Below are 19,717 nucleotides of genomic sequence, written 5' to 3'. Positions count from 1 at the left end.
TAAATTAGATCTTATTTCACAGAAAGCAAACTATGAAAGCTACTGGTGTTTAACCTCCGGGGGCTGGCATGTTAACAGGCTCCTCGACAGCAAAATGGAGGTCCTCAGGCAAGGCAAGGATTTTGAGATAAATTTAAGTGGCTTCTTCTTGTCAGAGCATTACATGATGCCTACAGTTCTAAGCTTGTTTATTTGTTATTGTTCATTTAAACCACCGGATCTCATCTGAGGATTATCTTCCCCCCTAACTGTTTCAGTGCTGTCCAGTGTGAAAGAGAAATGCTATCTGCAAGGCCAATCCAAGTACAGAATGAGCTTGTGATAGCGTTCAATGTTTCCATTGAAATCAGAAGTGGGGAATCCATTGTCACAGTTCAAGGACACATTGCAAAAACATTTGAGGAGGACATGGAGATAACCAGTGATGGATGTGAACTGCGAAGGATGCATATCCAAAGGAGAGTCCTGCAAGTCAAATAGCAGACCTATTTTCCAGGGACAACCCGGATTTATAGAAGCCATCCAAGTTTCTGATTTGATTCCAGAATGTCCCAATTTTCCTTAGGACGTCCCTATTTTGATTGGAGAAATGTTGGACGGTATGGAGTTATGTGACCTCCACTCCAAAGAAATAAGTAACTATACAACCTTTAGAAGACATATGAAGGCAGTCTTGTATAGGGAAGTTTTTAATGTTTGATGCTTTATCGTGTTTTTAATATTCTGTTGGGAGCCGCCCAGAGGGGCTAGGGCAACCCGGTCAGGTGGGCAGGGTATAAAAAAATAAAATAAAATAACAGTTGTAGCTTGGTTCTCAAACGCCTTGGTACTCATATATTTTGGCTTCCGATTGAGTGCAGGAAGCTCCTGCAGCCAATCGGAAGCTGTGCCTTGGTTTTTGAATGTTTTTGGAAGTTGAAGCGACTTCTGGAATGAATGATGTTTGAGAACCAAGGTATGACTCAAATAAATTAAATAAATTATTATCACTGTTGTTACTATTATTAGTGGTAGTATATAGGGCAGCCCTATTGTTATCAAAGAAATGTAGGAGGGTATGAATCCAGAAGGTCAGATTCAGCCCCTGGGCTTGAGGTAGCCGGCTACTGATTAAGTTCCCTCGCACCCCATAATTTGTCCTGTTCCTGTACCACCAATTATATTTCATAGAAACGGCCTTTTTGACAGACCCGTGGCAACCTTTAAAAATTAATCATCCATTCAGTGATTAATTCCAATTTTTTTAAAAAACCTGCTCAAGATTTTAGGGATTGTGCAACTGGAAGTCCCGATCCATTCTATCAGTTGTGAGCAGGATTGCCCAGTGTGACAGTTTGTTCTTCAAACTGGGGGTGCCAGCAGGACTGGTGGCAGGGATGTGATGGGCAGGGAGCTGCTACCTTGCAAGTCCATTTCGTTCCACCTTTATCACACGAGGGGGGGGAAATGACTAAATAGGGTTAATGACAGAGGGCAATGGATTATTCTGAATGAAATTCTCATTTCGTCACTTCCTGCAAGCATTTAGGAAGAATGATCTATAACGGAATGTGCTGTGATTAGAATCTTTCTCCTGGTGTCTGGTATATGCTGATATAGAAAACCAAGTAAGCAGCTCACATTTTAATATTTATATTTTATTAAGGTGATTTCCGTTAAAAGAAATAAAGTGATACGGGGTGGGGGGAGAAGGAAAAGTGAGAGGGAGGGAAAACAACAACAAAGATATGCATAAAAGCGAAAATATGCAGAGAGAGAGAGAGAGAGAAGGAGAGGTAAACAGCACGCATATGTTCTTTGTTAGATATTTGCATTTAGGATGCAAAGAGATATGAATGAATGGATGATTTTTATTGATAAGCTGCCAGGAGGAAAGGCAGCAAATTATATTTCAACACCAGGAAGTGCTATATGAATGTTTGAATGAGATGTGTCTGTTACATACATACATACATACATACATACATACATACATACATACATACATACATACGGGACAAAGTAGGGCAAACCTCCCATCTCTGTTTGGCCTGTTAGGAAAAACTCTGGTTCAGAAAATAACCAGAATTGCATCCCCCCCTCCCCACAAAAAGAGAGTAAATTTGGGGGTCCATGTTATTTGCAACAACGTGACTTCTTCATTTCTAACTTTTCTTTTGCAAAGAAAAATACCTAATTTTGTCCTAGGTCCTCAGTCCTCAGTTCTCTGTTTCAAGAACAGTAGGGATTCATCACGGACATGCAGTGGGCAAATAGCAACAATATGGCTGCATAAACTGCAAATTGAGCTCAAGGCTAGGAACTGGGGATACTCGAAGCTATTGTTTGTGCCTTTGGGGCTGCGTATTTTCTCTCCTCTCTGCTTAACTCCTAGACTTCCTTCAGCTTTCCCTGTGCTCTATTTATGTCCTTTTCTGATTATCTTCTCCAGAAATGACCTTCTGTTTCTCTCAAACAGGACGTGGGATATTACTTGCCATTTGAAATGCCCTGAGCAGGTTTGTTTTGTTTTGTTTTGCATGTTAAGACCTTTAAACCTCCCCCTTAAATAAATTCAGAAAAGACTCAAATTTTGGTTTGGCTTTTGGCAGAATTTAGGACACAACTTTATTGATTACAGAAAGTGAGTGGTTGCATAGGCTCTGGTTCAACTAGCTCCCTGCACCATTGCAGGTAGCGCTGACCCAGAGCACTAGCATAGGTCAGCCTAGGGTGAACATCTGCAATAGCAGAAAGCTGGGAACAGGCTATGTCCACCACCCGGATGTCCCCCTGGACTCAGGCACAGGCACAACCCCCTCACAGGTATATGCTGATATAGAAGGGTTGTGCCCCCAAACCATTGAGTCCCTGGATTCCTTTAATGGAGTACTGTGACAAATGTCCCCCTCTCTATTACTAAAATGTGACACAGGAATCCAAAGGTGAAGCCACACACACTCTTTTCCCACCGCCTCCAAATAAACCCCTTTATTCTTGAGGGTTTATAAGTAAAGAGACTCTCCTTCCAGCTCACGTGGCCTGGTATAAAAAACAACAACCTCTAGGCTGTTTGATAAAATAACCTCCTGCCACCATTAAAGGGCCTCTCTCTCGGCTTGATTCCCCCTACTGCAAAAGTTTGCCCTTTCCACGCTGGCAACTTGTTGACACCCCAGGTTATCTTTCTAAGCCTCCCCAGTGTTACTCTAAGACACAAACTTTCGCCTCTTTTCCTGAGGTAAGTTTTGTCCTCTAACGAGTTACCACTTCTGTGAGTCCCGATACCTTGCTGGAAAAATAATGACGATCCTACTTGACACAAAAGAGAAGAATTTGATTAACCTTAGAACATAGTTGTTTATTTAACGTTTCATGTGTTTATAAGATACGTTTCGGTTGTAGATAATCTCTGTCAAACATTTAACATCGAGCCTTCCTGAACCTCATCTAGATCCCCACTATCCTGGCCTCTCAACTTTCTTCTTCACACCTACCCACTCCCTCTCCCTCTCCTCAACTGACAAAACCGCTGCTCCCTCCTTTTAAACTGGGGACAGTCCCACCCCCACCAGAATGTTATGTCAGTCAGGCTGGAGGTGGATTAACTCTTTTCCAGCCAGGTAGGAATAAATATTTCAAAACCGTGTAAATCCATTACAAGTACTCGTAGCCTAGGGATGGCGAGCGCGTTCTCCCATCCCTATCACTTGAACCAGAGCCTATCTGCAACCTTACATGTTGTGACGATTTGCTATGCGGCAGGTGAAACCCAAATGGCACTAGCCAATCAGCCAAGTGGGGAAAATTCCTGCCATGCTCCTGTCCCAATGACAGAGGACACACAACAGCATAGCAAGGTCAAGCACACAAGCCCTAAAAATAGGGAGAGGTGGGCGGGTATTCCCAATGCACGCACCAAAAGAGGAAGCTCTGGGTCATGTGCATGGGCATATATAGGTCCCTTGATACGTTTAGCCTGCGTCCCATTGGCCTGATTAAACCCTGCATCAAGGGAGCTACCAATTGGGTGTTGTGGCCATCCAATCTTACCCACCCACAACATAGGGTTTGGTTGCCAGGTCGCACCGCAACACATACCCTCTTTAAGGGTGGACCCGATTTGTTTTGTGGATTGAGGAATACTGATGATATGAATCAGGGCTTTTTTCAGCCAGAACTCGCCAGAACTCATTTCTGACACCTCTCAGGTGGGTGCCATTGCCATTCTAATGGAACAAGTGAGGCATTCATGGTGAGCTCCTGCACCTCTTTTTCTAGAAAAATAGCACTGTTATGAACCCTCTCCTCTTACTTTCGGAGTCAGAAGTGAAGAAAATGAAAGTGAGGATATTATCAGGCAACAGGAAGGCTAAGGGAAATCTTCTAAACTCTTCTTTTGCTCAAGCCTAGGGAAACGTAGGTGTCTTCATATCTGAACATAGCTAGTATCAGGCTCTATTAAACACAAGAAAAATCATTTCGATACTTTAAGGAACATACAAACACCCCTAGCATAATATGTATCTATACTCCCTAAAGCCGTAAGATGCTGCCAAAATATGTTGACATTATTCAGTTAACAGTTTTCAAAGTGAATTACACATGAAACAATAGCATACATTTATGTAGATAAATATCAAATCTCATGGGGAGTATCTAGTAATACTCCATAATGTTGCTAGGCATGCCTAAGAGATCGAGGAAAAAATATATATGAAGGAAACCCATAGAAAATATCATACTACTGATAATGCCTAATGATTCTTATAATTTAACCTGATTTTTGTTGTTGTTGTTCAATCTACTTTCATAAATACTTGTTGACTATGGAGACTCTGTTGAAGTCATTTTTATGCATATACTGTTGCTAGAGGAGAATGAAGCTGACTTTTTTGTGAGTTACATTATACCTAATTTCAAACAGCTGGTAGCAAATGCTTCTGTTTTATTCAACAAATGCCTTAAAAATTACTCATCTCTTACAGCTCCTCCAAGGCCAATCAATACATTGTTCATAAACATCCCAGCCCCCAAAAGGACATACCATTGCTTCCATTCATGCACGCACAGAAGACTTCTTCAAGCAAAATTCAGACCTGTCTGGGTAGCTGACAAAGTCAAATAATTCCCAGGGGAAGCCTATGCATTGATCCCTTCTAAACCCTTCTAAGTATTATAAAAACAGACATTAATCCACATGGCTTCTTTTTGGGATGGCAATTATAACCTTCTGTATATGCATAGATTCAAGTTAGGTAACCTTGCTCTGGAATCCAGGCAACCCGAATGAATACGGTCTAAATGGAGACCAAAGAAAATACAGCCCTGTGAGGGCATTATTCTCTTTCACAATTATTAACATTGTACAAGTGGAAGAGGAGAGCTTGCTGACCCATAGGAGCAAACCCCTAGTGGCAGAGATCCCTTTGCCCACCTCTCCAAAGCTGATCGGTATTGCCATTCAATGTGTGTGTGTGTGTGTGTGTGTGTGTGTGTGTGTGTGTGCTGCATCATGTGATCAATTTTGCAGGGTGTGGTTTACCTGTCCCCCCCCCAATATTTTATTCAAGTTGACACCCCTGCCTTGACCCCACAATTACATCTCACCCATTCCCCACCCCAGCAACACCCATGCATTGTGTGAATATGGAAATGTGTTTGCTCTCATGCCGAGCCCTTACTGGTGCCAGATACTGAGTCCTTGGAGGATGAACGAGACACCTCACAGATCAAGGACTTTGAAGAACAAGTTGGGTACCCTGAATCCAATGCTGAGAGCCCTCTGGGTTGATACCTAATGAAGAACCCCTAGAACCATTCGAGATGGACTGTTTCCTGACGTTGTTTCTGGATAATGTTTTGGACCTACAATAGATTTGCTTTCTGTGCTTGACCTTGACTTCTTGAGACTGTGCTGCACCTTGAATGCTGTTCTCATGGGCAACTGTTTTGGGGAAAAGCTTTACCCACCTTGGGCTAAGACCCTACCTCCTGGAGCATTCTTTAGAGAATGATATTTAGATGTGTACCCATACACCTCTGCCCAGTGACATCAAACCCTACATGATCAGGATTCTGCATCTTGCTCTGAATGTATGCATGTGAATAGAAAAGGTTGTCCCCTCCATGCTCCCCTCCCATCACAGCATGGACAGTTGGGTTGGTTGAATTTTTAAAAAATAATAATAATGATTTTTATTTGATTTTACAAGTATAGAATTATAACAATACAACCATACACATCCATATTTGAAGATCCCTCTGAATCTCTGGACTTCCCACCTTCCCCTCCATGGGTCCTATTGTCAACCTCTTCAACTGCATATTATTCAGCAGTCCATGTTTTAAGTCACTCCATTATGTCCATAGCATTGGCTACATTACAAGTGCTATTGCAATCCTGCTAATGTTTTCATCTGCTTACAGTGGTCTCCAAGATAAATTATAAAAAATTTCCCACTCTTTGTTAAGATTTTGGCCCTCTTGGTTCCTGAGCTTTTCAGTCAGTTTTGCCATTTTGGCATAGTTCAACTGTTTAATTTGCCATTCTTCTCTGGTAGGGACTTTGTCTTCTTTCCATCTCTGGGCTAGTAGCATCCATGCGGCTGTCATCACGTACATAAAAAAGCCTATTCTGTTCCTTTGGAATGTCAGCACCTAAAATTCCTAATGGAAAAGCATGGACAGTTGGGTTGGTTTACAATGGTGTAGCTGTTGTAGCAGGACCCCCAACTCTCCTCTTCATGCAACTAAAATTGAATAAGGGGATAATGCCGGGCTATAACATATGTGTTAGCAAGACTAGTGCTACTATGATCAGATATGCATTCCAATATCATGAGTCAATGAATCTGATTCATAGTTAATGTTCTTATGCATCCGCATGCTCAGGACTACTGCAGGTCACAGAAAATATTGAAATTTGCATTGTTATAATTCTGCAACCTAGAAATGTTCCTAGAGACTTTGTTGTTAAATTCACAAGAGTGCTACCATAGCAAGTCAAACCTGCAGGTTTCCAAAACTGTGGAAACAGGTCGAAATGGTCCCTTTCTAAGGATGTTTAAGCTCCTGTGAAGGCCTGGTTTACCTTGGTGATGCTGATAAATTTGAAGAGTGTGTGTGTAGGAAAACTCCCCCCCCCAAAAAAAAGGTGAATCCAGTTTGAGTAGAGTCCAGATCTCTGCAATTGCTCATTGTTCCTTTCTAGTTTTCAGCCACCAATGCCCACACATGGAGAAAAGGAGTTTGTGTGCGTGGATTCTGTTCCGTTCTTATTCACATAATCTGAAAATCGAACATTCATTGATTGGAACTTATGAACTGTCTTCTGTGATTCATCATTTGGCTCTCCTATTTTTATTTTATGTTTTATTCTGTTTCATCCCATTTCACAAAACAGTAGCCAAATATTCTGACATCTGCAATCCATTTGGTGCTATTTCCATAAACTTTAAGGAAGCCTGTGTTCAATCCCTAAGCTTCAGTCTAGGCAGAAAGCCTACAAACCACACATTTGGTGACCAGCACAGCGGTCGCACACCCTGGTGCCTGGCCAAAAGGCTGTAGTTCAGATACTAATAGATTCTATTTTCATTCTTCCCATAATCCTGAAAAGAAAGAAAAACAAGGTATGAATTACAGAATGATATACACTTCCATTTTATTAGTGCTACTAAACAAACCAAGGATGTATTCTTCAGATGCACAATTTAGTAGCAGTAATAAAAACTGAGATGTCTTCAGTGAATGTGTATTTTTTCAATCTTCTCCGTTTCAAAAATGCTCCCATTCATTACAGAAATATAGCTTCGGGGAGAAGGCGGTATCTTGGATTAGATGTGATAAGTATACCGCAGGGGTGCTGGTCACCAGAATTCTAATAGCTGGCTCCGTTATTCTTATTATCATCATTTCTTTACTGTCAATCATGTCTGTGCAAATGATTTCCATCTCTCAGTGGACTTCAGGCATATGAGCAGTATCTGCTTTTTCCAGCTCTCATTCTCAAAGGGCTAGTTAAAGCAGGTAGCGTTGAATGTAGATATCAGAATTCACAACTCAAGCATTTGGTTAGTGCCAAACTCATACGGCTTGAAAAACAATAAGCCCCCAGGGCCTTGTGTGGGAGCAGAATAAAACTTAAACCAGGGATTAAAGCCTTTCTGGAATTTGCGGGTCAATTAATAAGTACTGTATCGCAGAGCCTTTCTGCTGAGTCAGCATCGCTAGGCTTATAATATCACTTCATAGTAACCTGTGGTTAAACTGTGTATTAAAATATATGGGCCTTAAAGTTTTACAGCATTAAAAATCATGAAACAGAAATGTTCACAATTCCAGTGCTGTAGGACGATGTGGCATTTTTTAAACATGTTCTTATTTTAAATACTGTATACATGTGTTATTTAAAAGTATTACTTTTTCATACAGTTCTATTTTTCTAAAAGGCTACCTCCATTTTTACACTGATTTATAGTCAGCAGCAGGTTATAAAATTGCCTGCAATTTCTGGACAATTCATATAGGCTTTACCCCAGAGATAACCCTGCAGTTGCTTTTACACATGTTGGCTGGGCCTGATAGGAGTTTGAGTCAAACAGCATCTGGGGGGGGGGCACAGGTTCCCCATTCCTTTATGTTTAACCCATTAAGTCTGGCTCTTTATTCCTGTTCCCACATTAGATATGGAATGGTTCAGTCATTTGAATGTGGCTGTGCAAGGCAGCTGTGTTTCACATAAAATAATTCAAGCTGAGGAGCAGAGCCTATGAGCATTCAAAAGTATAACTTTAAGCCACCTGTGCTTTCAGACCCAGAGATGAATAACCAACAGCACTGGATCAGCATGTGAAACCTTTCAAGTTCTATTCTGGGCTTTTTGTGTTTAGGGTCAGGAAAGGCCATTTTAATGGCTTTTGTGCTCATGAAAGGAAAATGTGAACTTCAAACGCTCACAATCCCCCCCCCCCAAATCTTTAGTGTTTCTTACTGTCCTCTTTCCGTTGACAGTGCTCTCAAATGTCAGCTATCACCGAGAACTTGCAATAATGATACAAATTCAGTGGACTCACCACAGAAAATGCTTACAGGACCAATACGTGACCTGCCTCCTCCCTTAGCTTTCCTGACCTCGTGGGGCCACCTCCTTGGATAGCACTAGTTTGACATGGCTGTCAGGAGAACTTTGCTGGGGAGACATCTGGATTCAGCTTCCAGATGGAATTTTGAGATTTCCTGATCAAGACCGTGGCTCCCTGACATCTAAAAGAGCAGGTTGTGGGTATCGACTGCACAAGAAGCGCATTCCGTACACAACCGAAGTTGCATGGAATCCTGAACACACAGAAGCTGTTTTTGATGGCAACCATATTGCTGTGGTTGCTGCTTACTTGGTCAAGTCCAGTGCAGTCTTCCCAATTCTTGAGCAGGTTGTTGCCAATCAATTCCAGGCATTCGTGGGTCTCTCTCTCTCTCTCTCTCTCTCTCTCTCTCTCTCTCTCTCTCTCTCTCTCTCTCTCTCTCTCTCTATATATATATATATATATATATACTCATTTCAAACAGGATTCATGTGGTACCTGGGGACTATTGTTCAACTTCATGGAGCCTCCAGTATGGGGTAGACTTAGGATCTTTTTACTCTTTTTAATGAAATCATTTTATTGGTTTTACAAAGTACAAATAAACACAAGTAAAAACATATTTGTATAAAGAGATTCTCCAAATTTCAAGTCTTCCCCGCATTCCCTCCATGAGGTCTCCTTTTAAACATCTACAACTGTATATTCATCCGTACTCCAGTTTTTATATCAAACCATATTGTCCATAGTAATTTCTACACTACAAGTGAATCAAAATCCTACTCATTTCCATCTGCTTACAGTGGTCTCCTAAACGACTTATAATCCCCCCAATTCTTTTAGAAAGCTTTTATCCTCTTGATTTCTGAGTTTTCCAGTCAGCTTTGCCACCTTGGCATAGCCCATCAGCTTGGTTTGCCGGTTTGCCATTCTTCTCTTCTTTCCAACTCTGGGCTAATAGCAACCAGGCGACCATCGTTCCATACATGAAGAGTCTTTTCTGCTCCTAACTTAGGCTCTATACTCTTGATGTAGCAAATCTTAAAAGGAAATTATGTCCATTGTGGCTTCTTCTGTCTCTACAACAGTGCCTCCCATCCTTCCTTGTTGCTTGAATATAACTACTTTCATCCCTGAGCATTGGCTATGCTTACTGGGGCTGATGAGATACTGCTTTCTTATCTCTGCTCAACAGCATTATAACCTGGCAAAGCAGTGCAAAGAGGTGAATTATTGTTAGTAGTAGTAGTAGTAGTAGTAGTAGTAGTAGTAGTACACCACCCATTACTCTGGATGTCTTCTGACAAATATAAAAGCATAATAAAATATCAGACATTTAAAACTTCCCTATATATGACTGCCTTCAGATGTCTTCTAAAAGTCAGATAGTTGCTTATTTCCTTGACATCTGATGGGAGGGTGTTCCACAGGGCGGGTGCCATTACCGAGAAGGCCCTCTGCTGGGTTCCCTGTCACTTCACTTCTCACAGTCAGGGAACCACCAGAAGGCCCTCAGAGCTGGACCTCAGTGTCCGGGCTGAATGATGGGGGTGGAGGCGCTCCTTCAGGTATACACTGCCAAAGCTGTGGAGGGCTTTAAAGGTCAACGCCAACACCTTGAATTGTGCTCGGAAATGTAATGGGAGCCAGTGTGGATCCTTTAGGACTGGTGTTTCATTTGTTTGAAACAACTGGCCAATTGCTTGTCTGCAGGCATCTGGAATTGTTACATAGCAATGAAATATATAGTTATGTCTTCTTGTGCATTTTTCTACTTGCATCTAAAGCTTTATTTACATTTTTATTGCTTTTGATATTTTAACTGCCATAATAGCTATTATTACTATTGTTATTTCACTTAGGTGATAACTGAAACTAGAAATAAAGCCAATAGGGCTTTAATAAAGTAGTCTTTAACCTCCATTTCTGTGTCCGGTGAAATGAACATCAAACAGTTTCACTGGGAAGGAATCTAATTCACTGTTGCCCATTAACAAAATGTCTTGCATTAGTAATTCAGCTCCATGCAGAAATAACAGTGACTTTTACATTATACATTTCAAAAGTAGCTAAATTCAATTAAACAAGAAATTCCTCCTGGAAGTAATTTTCTTTCTCAGATCTTCTGTATACAGTTTTGAGATTCTCCCCATTAAATACGGGCAATGATTATCTCCATTACTTTGCAGAAGCTGCAGGGGCTTTCATCCAGAAGAAAGATTGCTTATATTTATTAATACTGGGCCATTTTTCTTTCCATTCCACTGATAACAAGTGGTGAACATTCTGCCTTATAAATGAGTGTGAACTAAAGTATTAGCTCTAGTCTCCCGAGGGTTAGGATCTGGATTTCACTTGGCATCTACTGCCAGTCTAGAAAACGACAAACCCAAACAGTATAGTTTCTGTGCCCCCTCCTCTCACCCCTACAGAACAACAGATGGTGATATATTGTTGGCAGTAGTCCCAGCTTTTATGAGGAATCTGTATGTGCTTGGAAGTGATGCCTTGTGAATTATCCTGCACCCCTTTATGTACTAAGAGTTGTAGGAATGACAGGACTTTTCAATTTCTGCCTGTACTCCAGCTTCCTGCTTGCCAACTCAGTGGAGCAACTTTTAGCTTTTCCTGATGTTGATCCTCTAGTCCAGGGTAGGCAAACTAAGGCCCGGGGTCTGGATGTGTCCCAATCGCCTTCTCAATCCAGCCTGCAGACAGTCCGGGAATCAGTGTGTTTTTACATGAGTAGAATGTGTCCTTTTATTTAAAACGCATCTCTGGGTTATTTGTGGGACTTGCCTGGTGTTTTTTACTTGAGTAGAATGTATGCCTTAATTTAAAATCCATCTCTGGGTTATTTGTGGGGCATAGGAATTCGTTAATCCCCCCCAAAAAAATATAGTCCGCCCCACCACATGGTCTGAAGGATGGTGGACCACACGGCTGAAAAAGGTTGCTGGCCCCTGCTCTAATCATTCTCTCTCTTTTTCCCATCAGCATTTATGTATATTGCCTTGTGAATGATTCCCCCCAACCCACCCTGTTTCTATACTAAAAATGTAGGGTCACACAGGTCCGTTTGCCCCTTTTGGTGTTGCGGCATTGCAGGACGGCAGAGGCTTCACCGGGGCCCCGACGAGGGAACTGGAACAGCGGTGCCCTTCCTGATAGATGGTGGGGGCTTAAGCCCCCTCTGCCTATCAGGAAATGGATCCTAGCCTGCACCCAGCTTTGGTTAATTGGGATGCAAGCTGGGGACTTGTGCTGTGCCAATGGAGCAGGTAGGCTTCCTTCGGATCCACCCCTTGCCCATTTAAGCAGCCCGCACCTGGAACATTACGTGTTTGTTCCTTCACCGGGTTTTCCCCCTGCCCACCCACCCTTGGTTTAAAGCTGATAGTCAATGACTTTGCTGTGGCTACGGTGGTCGCCATTCTTTAAGGGGCCAAGTAGGAATTTGCCCACCGGGCTAACTCGCACTGACCCGGTGGTTTTGCCTACTTCATAGCAATTGTCACAACTGGTTGGGCATTGGGGCAACCCTTTGTTTTGAATGGAAGGGAGGTTGTAGTCTCTGCCTGCCCCTCCAAACACTGGGGTATCTCATTAAAGGGATCAAGGGGAGTGACCATGCCCAGGCGAGGCCAGAGCCAAAGGCACTCCCCCAAACGGCGGTCCCTGCGGGGTTCATCCTATTTGATGTAAGTCTTAGGAACCCCTGTCTGGATTGACCATGCATCACTTCCGGTGGGCGGGTGGAAGTATTTTGATTGCCCCATGCCCAAGCCAAACCTCTTTCATCTGTATTCAATAAGGTTGTGGCCTGTTTTTACCCCAAAAAAACCCAGCCTCATTGGTCTCTTATTTGCATAGGTTGGGGAATGGGGACCCACTGCCTAGTCCTGCAATGGTTTGTGACTTAAACATGAAGTTGATTTCATTAGCTTCAAAAGCATTTGCTTGCCGATACAGCAAAAATAGCTACTTAGTAGCCCCTGAGCATAGCTGCCAAGTTTTCACTTTTCTCGCGAGGAAGCCTATTCAGCATAAGGGAAAATCCCTGTAAAAAAGGGATAACTTGGCAGCTATGCCCCTGAGCCAAAGGAGAAACTGTTTCAGCGCCTCTCGTTTCATAGCAGGAAGTAGAAAGAGGAACAGTGACGTACTTTGTAGCAACAGTGCTGCACAGTGAGATGGTTCTGCAGTTTTTGTTTTTGTTTTGCTTTCCCTTGAAGTGTTTGGTTTAGCTTGCCTTCATGAGTCATCCTTCAGAATTATACCTGCTCTCTGCTTATGACACAGCATGCTTGGATGATGCAAGCAAACTTAGTGTGTGCATAAGTGGATGATGGACACTGTAAGAAGGGTGCTGAACCAGATACAGAGCTGTAGGCAGGGCGGGGCCAACAGGCACTCTACCCCAAAATTGCAGCTGCATAAGAAGCAACTTGTTGCGAAGCACAAGTAGAAGGGGGAAATAGCAGAATGTCAGTTTCTTTCCCTCTTTCAGTGCTCTCATACGCTCGCTTTTCTGGCATCGTGTTGCAGTGTTTGGTGACACAAAGATGGATGAGAGAAATGGACTCACCAGATCTCCCATTACTTTCATTTCTTATGTATATAAATTGTATTAAATTTTCTGTTTTACAACTTAAAATACTCATTTTTACATCCTTAAGATATCAATGACTTCGTTCTTCTCTTTCCATGGTTCATTTTACATATCATAAATATGTAAAACAGTGTTTTCAGCTGTACACAATTATTTCCCATATATTCATTAAACGTTTTCCAATCTTCTCTAAACGTATGTTCTTCTTTTTCTCTTATTCTATATGTTAAGTCTGCAAGCTGCACATATTCTGTCAACTTAAGTTGCTATTCTTCTTTGATTGGGACCTCGCTCGTTTTCCATTTTTGGGCTAACAAAACATGGGCCACAGTAGCAGCATACATAAATAACCTTTTTTGACACCTGGGAATTTCAGTCTGAATTTTTTTTGGGGGGAAGTACTTTTAAACATTTTTTTCAATTCATTATGGATAATTTCCCAATACTCTTTTACACTTTTACAAGTCTGCCACATATGGAAGAACGTTCCTTCCACCTCTTTGCATCTCCAGCACTTATCTGATTCAGTCTTTTACATCTTAGCATCTCCCATTACTTTCAGGTCCTGCTGTGAAAGTCATAGCACAGCAAGGGCTGAAAGAAAAGAATCCACCTCCCTCCCTCCAGATAGACTGAACACAGACTGCGGCTGCCCATCTTTGGAGGTCCTCACAATTACCACGAAAGGCTAAGAAGAGAATGACAGAAGCAGGCAAGAGGGAACCCTAAAAATAATGGCTTCATGGTAACTGGAACAAGGATATCTGCTTCATCCAGCAGGAAGGCAGGAGATTAGAGGCAGCAGGAGAAGAAGGAGGAGGGGTCAGATCCAAGGTTCAAAAAGTGATTTCAGCAGAAATAGGCAACCAGAACAATGTTTGCTGTGAATACTGTGGTTTATATATCATTTTGAATAAAGGTTTCAAAGCAAATTCCAGAACTGGGGAGGTTTCTTGCTTGGTATGTGATTCATGACAGGATGTGATGGGTCTCAAGCCTTATAGGATTTTATTCTGAAAGAGGGAGTACTGCTGAAGTGTGTGCTGTGGTGTAGGAGAAGCATTTTGGACAAATAAAAATCTGTCCTTCAACCTGTGGGCCAACTTGGAGAGCTGAGAAGACAACTCACCTGTCAAACATATGGCAAATTATACTGCCACATGACTGACAGGTGAACTGTCAAAATCCCAAACACCTTGCTATAATGGGCATTGGCAGCCCTATGGTTGATGCTCTGGGAAGCTCTGAGCATAGAGCTGGCAAAGAGCTATTTGCTCCCCTGTCCATCAGCTGAAGGGAGAAGGAAGCCTGCCTTCTGTAACCACCTGCCAGCAGATTGACAGCTGGGCAGTGCCTTTGCAGGTCAAGTTGGACCTTCTGATAGGCCAATATTTTTTCCTGAGTCAGAGGTTCCTCACTCCTGCTGTAAACCAAGAACAGGGAACTTGAGACAGCAACTCCCATAATCTCCAGCCAGGATGGACAGTGGTCAGGAATGATGGGAGCAACATCCAACAACATCTGGAAGGCTGGGATATGAATATTTCTGGTTTGATTTAATATTCTCATTTGGACATTTTAAAAAATGCAAAACAAATCCACTAGCATGGATATTTAGATGATGCACAAAAACAGCTGGGCCTTGGAAATCCTGGCTACATTTTTCCAATTTATGAAGATAACATTGTGTTTAACTGACTCGAAGCCACTAGAGAATGTCATTATGCTTCATTCTTATACATGGATTTCCTTATGGCACTGCCAACCATGTTAAGCCACGGTATTCCAATTTTAACTTTTTCTAATTGATTGAACACCATTTTATAACAGATGAAAGGAGATGTTCTCTAGTGAGGATGCAGTGAGATGAGTCAATGGTATCTGGCCTATAGAGGATTTGACTAATCCCTTTCTTATCTATGGTTATACAGAGTCTGCATATATTTTAATGCTCTGATGAATAAGTATCTACCTGTCTAATACTGACAGAAAAATAATTATATTTGGGGCTGGTTTTATTTCTGTTTCTGTCAAGCCATCCTTGTAAATGAAAATATTGATGGGCAGGATTTGCTTATGAACAATACAATCCTAGCTCAGTCTACTCAGAAGCAAATTCTTTTGAGTTCCATGGAATTTAACTCCCAGGTAAGAGTGTCTAGGATTGTGTCCTGGTTTTCTTAAATTTCATCCATCCACTATGGAACTTCAGACAGAAGTCATGTGGATTACTCCAGTCTTATCCTGCTAACACCACTCTATGGTAGGTCAGGCTAAGAGATGGAAACTGGCTCAGGGTTACCCAGTGAGTTTCCTTTATCCAAATAAAATTATCTATTGATTATACTGTGCAATCAGAAAAAGTTTGTTTAGAAATATGTTAAAGATATTAAAACATTCTCATTCATTTCTATGTAGAATTAGTGATGGACAGGGGTGCCAACTATAAGGGGGCTCTGGGTGCCCAAGCACTCACAAAAAATTGTTGGGGGTGCTCAGCACCTGCACCACAGGGCCCCCGATGCAACTTCAAGTTCTGAGGCTGGGGGCATGAGTGTGATGTCATAACGTTATGTTGCGATGTGACATCATGATGTGACACACACACTGGGCACCCATAACCTGGAGCCCAATTCAGCTCTCCTGGTGAGAGATGAGCTCTGGGCAGGCTTGGATTAGATTAGCTCACAATGAGCCGAGCTATATCTCATCCGAAATAAGAAATGGGAAAATGGTTTTTTCCCTAAGATACAGTGGTACCTTGGGCTCTCAAACTTAACCCGTTCCAGAAGTCTGTTCCAAAACAAAACTGTTCCAAAACCAAGGTGCACTTTCCCATAGAAAGTAATGCAAAATGGATTAATCCGTTCCAGACTTTTAAAAACAACCCCTAAAACAGAAATTTAACATGAATTTTACAAGCTAATGAGACCATTAATCCAGAAAATGAAAGCAATAAACAATGTACTGCAGTCACACAATCAATCAATCAACCAGTAGCTGAACTGGGTTCCACACAGTCACAAAAACAAAACAAAAAGAGCAGCAAAAATGAAAACACAAAATAAATAGCAGAAACAGACAGACCTCAGTGTAACTCTCAAAACAGAAGTATGGCACTCAAAACGGAAGCGCAACACTCAAAACAGAACACGTTCGGCTTCCGAAAAAAGTTTGCAAACCGGAACACTTACTTCTGGGTTTGCAGTGTTTGAGTTCCAAGTTGTTTGAGTACCAAGGCATTTGAGAACCAAGGTACCACTGTAATTCAATTGAATTCCCAAGCCATCCAACACCCAGCTCTGCCAACCTCCAAAATGGCAGGTATCCAACAATGATCTCCTAAATCTCTTTTCCCTAGTCCTTCCCACTTACCCAGGCATGGGCAAACTCGGCCCTCCAGATGTTTTGAGACTACAGTTCCCATCATCCATGACCTGTTAGCTAGGGATGATGGGAGTTGTAGTCCCAAAACATCTGAAGGGCCGAGTTTGCCTATGCCTGCACTTACCTGTTTTCTGCTCCCCCTCTCAAAGAAGCAGCAAGCAGTGGGAGCTCGGTGTCTTTGCTTCACCCCTCTCAACCTGGCATGCGGCAGCACCAAAAGAGAGGGTGAGATTGGAAGCTGTATGGGATGTCAAAAGAAAGCTGTGAATCAAATCTGAGCTGAAGAGAAACTAGATGCCATAATGTCCACGGTGCATTTGAGCTGAGCATTGCAATAACCTAGAACCCCTATTTCCTAGAACCTGGGAATAAGTGTCTCAGCAACACATCTACTTAGGAATTAGTATATGTAAAGGAAACTCAAAGGCTGCAGATCCATAGATATTGTCAGGTGGGGAAAGAACTTGAAACTGCTTCTAGGTGGCTTTGTGAGTATATGCCCTTCCTTTTATCGGCTTCCAATAAAACGGGGGAATTATTCTGACACATATTTGGAGACCACAGAATTTGTGATTCCAACCTTGCTTTGCTTAAGTCCTTGACTGAATGCTGCTATCCCATTGAAACCTTACAGATGCTGATTTATGAATACGGCATTGCCAAACAGGTAATAGACCAGCAAACTGTCAGAGTTCTAGAACTTATAAATCACCCAGCAGTGTTCTGTATATTCAGTTCCTTGTGTAAAATATGATTTATCCCGTTGAGATTGCGCCTACTATCACATGAGCCAATTTCCCCATGAGTATATTTCATGTATGGGACCATTTTTGTATATTAAACTGCTAGGAAATCATCTGCCTTTTTTCATGCTGCCATGGTATCAATATGCTATCATTCTTTTCATTACACACTGCTTTCTATTTACTAGGAGAGATTATTGCTGTTGCCATTTGAAAGTTCCTCTTTGCTTCTTTTCAGGCTCTGTAGCAAACAATGTGTCAATGCAAAACACCTTTGCTTGGCCCAGATGACATTTAAAGTTCAGAATGTATGCTTTTGAGTTAGAGCTTTTCTTTAGGTGGTGGTGTCTGGGATAATTAAACATTTTTAAAAAAATAATAATAATGAAAATTTGATCTGACAGAATAGTATTGCGCCAGGTTTTGCCCCACATTGCAGAATTTCTCAATTTGATAATGGAAAGGGTGGAACAGAACAGACCTAGGGACCATATTCAAAAGCTGGTCTCCATGCATTTGCTCCTATAGACTCATATAATTATAGAATTGGAAGGGACCCTGAGGATCATCTAGCCCAACCCCCTGTAATGCAGGAAGATGCAGCTGTACCATATGACTGAGATCAGGGGCGGAGGAAGGGGGTGCAGTGGGGTGGTCCGCCCCAGGTGTCACCCCTGAGGGGGGTGACAAAATGCCAGGAGGAACTCACCGCGGGGCAGCAGCGCACCCGAGCTACACGTCTCCCAAGTGGTCTGCCCACCGCCTTCCTCTCAGCTGTAGAGGGGCTGAGTGGGAGGAGGCAGGCAGACTCCTCAGAGGCCCTGCAGAGCAAGGGGGGCTGCCCCTGCCCCTGGTTTGCTCCACCGCTGGTTGAGATGGACTAAAAGGAAGCCACTGCAATCTTTTTATCAGTGTCACCCATTTACTACCCTGTGCTTTAGAGTCAAGGTGAATGACTCAAGCTCAGATATGGCTTCCATGACCTTTTCAGACAGCCTTCCACCTACAAATGGCGCATGGAAATCAGGAGGAGCATTGTGGCTGAAGGCTGTCCCATGCATTTCAATCAGTGAGCAGTTGCTCCTTGGGGAGATCCCCACATTTCAGATGCTGAAATGAACCCATGCATATACATTTGTACATGTAAAGTTGTTTCTTTTCTTTTCTTGTATAATAATACTTTATTTTTTCCCCAGATTGAAAGTTAAATTTTGTTACTCAACAGTAGAGATGGGAAGGCCTGGAAAAAACCTGGAAAAATGGGGGGGGGGGTTCCAATTCAACAAAACCAGTGACTTCTTGCTCACCCAACATCAATGTCTAAAACCCACATTATGTACAGTTGTGTTTTAAGATTCCATCTTATCTAATTTTGTCCTCTTTAACATGTTTCTTGATATATTCTGCTTCTTTCTTACACTTCAAACGCTGCTGTGGTCTTCACATATGGGAAATAACTTTTTTAATAGACTAGAAAGGGTTTCCGGTCTTCCTTAAAGGGTTCCAGTGCTCTATGTATTCCAGTGCTCTATGTATTCCAAGATTTTCATCAACCATTCTTCCTTTGAGGGTGTTCTCTGTCCATACAAAATTGTTCTGACACTGAACTGAAGTGTGTAGTTTAGGATCAGCCTGCTATATCAGTGGAGCATAGTTTAGTGGTTGGGCTTTTGTTTTGTATGTAGGAGGTCCCAGGTTCAGTCACCATCATCTCCAGATTGAGATGGGTGTCAGAGACGTGGCTGAATCGAACACCTGGGAAGAGTCGGGAGACAAGGGAATGCAGTCATAGAGTGAGAGTGGATTCAGGGCGTACCCAGGATCAAAACTAGGGGGGGGGGCAATGCACAGTAGGGGAGGGGCCACATGTATCCAAATTTTGCAGTGATCCTCCAAACCAAAGGAGAATG

The sequence above is a fragment of the Zootoca vivipara genome, chromosome 11 (genome assembly GCF_963506605.1).
Source record: "Zootoca vivipara chromosome 11, rZooViv1.1, whole genome shotgun sequence".
Taxonomy (NCBI): domain Eukaryota; kingdom Metazoa; phylum Chordata; class Lepidosauria; order Squamata; family Lacertidae; genus Zootoca; species Zootoca vivipara.
The sequence above is the reverse complement of the archived record's forward strand: the minus strand, read 5'-3'. Positions refer to the sequence as shown.